Source organism: Dipodomys spectabilis, unplaced genomic scaffold (assembly GCF_019054845.1).
Source record: "Dipodomys spectabilis isolate Male_0828 unplaced genomic scaffold, ASM1905484v1 ptg000435l, whole genome shotgun sequence".
Lineage (NCBI taxonomy): Eukaryota > Metazoa > Chordata > Mammalia > Rodentia > Heteromyidae > Dipodomys > Dipodomys spectabilis.
In genome coordinates this window covers 132,147-135,218 of record NW_024871112.1, presented here as the reverse complement: position 1 = coordinate 135,218, position 3,072 = coordinate 132,147, and the positions used below count along the sequence as shown (strand labels likewise).

Sequence of the window (3,072 nt, the reverse complement as noted above, 5' to 3'; positions counted from 1 at the left end):
TCATTCTTTCTGATGGATGATAGAATTCCATCACACACACACACACACACACACACACACACACACACACACACACACACACACACACACACACAATGTTTTCTTGATCCATTAATCTATTGTGGGGCATCGGGGTTGGTCCCATATCTAAGCTATGGTAAATAATGTTGCAATAAACATAGTTGTGCTGGTAGTTTTAGAATGGCCTTGTTAGTGATCATTTGGGTGAATGCACAAAAGTGGGATTGCTGGGTCATAGAGGAGCTCTATGTGTAACCCTTTGAGGAACATCCATACTGCTTTCCAAGTGCGTGAACAAGTTTACACTCCCACCAAGGATATAGTAGGGTTCCCTTCTGGTCACATGCCCTCCAGCATCTGTTGTTGTGGAACGCTTCATGAATTTGGGTGTCATCCTTGCGCAGGGGCCATGCTAATCTTCTCTGTATTGTTCCAATTTTAGTGTATGTGCTGCCGAATTGAGCACAGAACATTTTTTATACATAAAGTGGAATTGATTTTTTTAAACTAGATAATTCAACAAAAAGCAAGTTCAAAAGAATTGTGAAATTTTAGAACCAGATATTTGTTACATAAGCACACATTTAAGAATAAAGTCAAGATTGATATGACAAAAACAAAATGAGTCCAGATGTTTGTTGTTCAAGAGATGTGTAGGAGGAGGAATTCAATTATTCTATACAGGGCACCTCTCATAATGAACACTGCAGCAAGTGTTAAGGTGTGTTAAAAGTTTTAATGTTTTAAATATGTTTAATTTTGGGAACCTGCTTATATATGCCAAAATTAAGACTGTCAGGTCATAAAACTTTTCCATAAAGTATTTAAGATTTATGGTAGCTGACATATATTACTAAGTATGTACATTTCAGAGTTTATAGAAAATTTATTAATGAGAAGTTGCAAAGTCTTTGTGTAAAGAAACAGAGCAAAGAGATAAGACTTTAACTACACAATTTCTGTTGAAACTTTAGGGCTTCTTTTCTTTATATGTTAGCAAGGAACAAATGATTATATAAGCCATGTATCAGTGATGAGTGAGACATAAAAAGTTATCTTACAGTGTAAATTTAAAGGGTACTCATAGCTTATAAAATTCTTGTTGAACATCATAATCTTAGCCAGTTTTAAATGTACAGGAATATGAGGAAATTGTAAAATCTAATATGTAGTATACTTCAAATATTGGAAATACTGGTATTTGGCTTTTATTTTATTAATCATTAATATTTAATTATTGGTTTTCTTTATTTTTTGTATTGTTTTCTTTTTTGCAATATAATACAACTTTTTTAAGTCGTCATTACGAGGTATTTTGAAAATGTTACTGGGATGACCATTTTTTATAGGTGCATGTGAATTCACAGTGATCAAAATTAAGAACAAAATATTGATTAAAAATTTTCTCAATTAGAGTCTGAATCAGGAGTGTTGATAAATGTCCACACATAAAATCTTAGCCTTAAGCTGAAGCAGTGGTTTTACAGAGTTGAGGCCACAAAAGTGAGAGACTGTGTTTTGTTTAGTTTTTTGGTTTGGTTTTTGTTGGTTGTGGGGCTTGAACTCTGGGTCCTGGGTGCCGTCCCTCAGCTCAAGTCGAGTGCTACCACTTGAGCCACAGCATCACATCTATCTTTTTCTCCTTATATGGTGCTGAGGAATCAAACTAAGGGCCACATGCATGCAAGGCAAGCACTCTAACACTGAGCCACCTTCCAAGATCTGGAGAGACTGTTCTTTTAAAAATCATCTGAACAACATTTACTTTCTGCTTTGGGTTATATAATGAAATACATGAATATCTTTTTATGTTTTTGTGAATTGTCATACTTCTAAATTTATACTAACTTCAGCCACTTCATCCTTTTCAAAGTCATGAAATATCTCTGAGAGTTTGCTTCTGTGAAGACTGTTTTTGCATTTATAATTTCTTCTGAGTAATCTTTAATTTTTATCAAAATTAATTTATATTTTTATATTGATGGATTATCAGACATCAAATACCTTCAAATGTACATGGAGAGTCTAAAGATAGCAGTATGAAGGTTCTCATACAGCTCTTGTTTATCTGTTATGCACTTCCTCAGTATTATGATATTTCTCTCTCTCTCATTTTCTCTCTTTCTCTTTCATGCTCCATGTCTGCTATTTAGAATTTCTGCTGGTCTACTATTATCCTTCAGGATCCACTGGTTTTGTGGGAACATGATAGGGACCATCAGTTACCCTTGCACTCTTTAAAAGTTATAAGAGTAACGTGATATTATTCTTTGCCATTCTAAATGTCAAAACAACAGATCTAGGAATTCCTTTTCACTTTTATTTCTATTATAATTTTATCTCATAGGCATCCATTTGTGACCTAAAAGTTCTTTTTCTTTTACAAAGAATGTTTTTCTTTTATTATCAGTCAGTAACCAAAACAAAGCTATCCTAGGGAAAGTAGGCTGAAGTTGTTCACAGGGATGAAAAACAAGGTAATGGGGGAAATGAGCACAGATCCTCAGAGCAGTTTATCATGTACACTTTGTGAGAATGGCAATGTGCTGGGAACTCTAGATTAAATCACTGAACAGCTGATATATATATACACATATATTTATATATATATATATATTTGTATATGCATATATGTGTGTATATGCCCTTATATATGTACACATGTATGTTACTATACACACAAATATACACATACATATACACATGTATACATGCACACATGGAGAAAGACACATAGATACAGCCAACACAAGTTTCACTAATTGTTGAATATGCCTTAGATGGAATGCTTGGAACCGAATATGTTGAAGATGTCTTTGTCTCTAAGAGTTTTTTTTCCACTCATCTTATCTCCTAAAATTGGTATTTTTTGCCAGAATCGACTTGCAACATGCCGTACAAGTGATAACAAATCACTCAGAAATCTCAGTAAGTAAAGGTCTTATGGTGTCTCCTTGCTCCCCATGGAATTCTTGTTCTTGTAGACAGTCTCAAAAACCAAAGCAGAAGAATATCCTGGTAAAAAATAAGGTTATAAGGCTTTAAATGAGA

At 33.9% G+C, this 3,072-nt stretch overlaps 1 non-coding gene across 1 annotated transcript; it reads right to left on the bottom strand.

The window, feature by feature from the left end:
• Positions 1–380: 380 nt before the first annotated feature.
• LOC122097782 lies at positions 381–487 on the bottom strand. The gene has a single exon (XR_006145589.1). It is a non-coding gene; the product is annotated as a U6 spliceosomal RNA (small nuclear RNA).
• Positions 488–3,072: the final 2,585 nt, after the last annotated feature.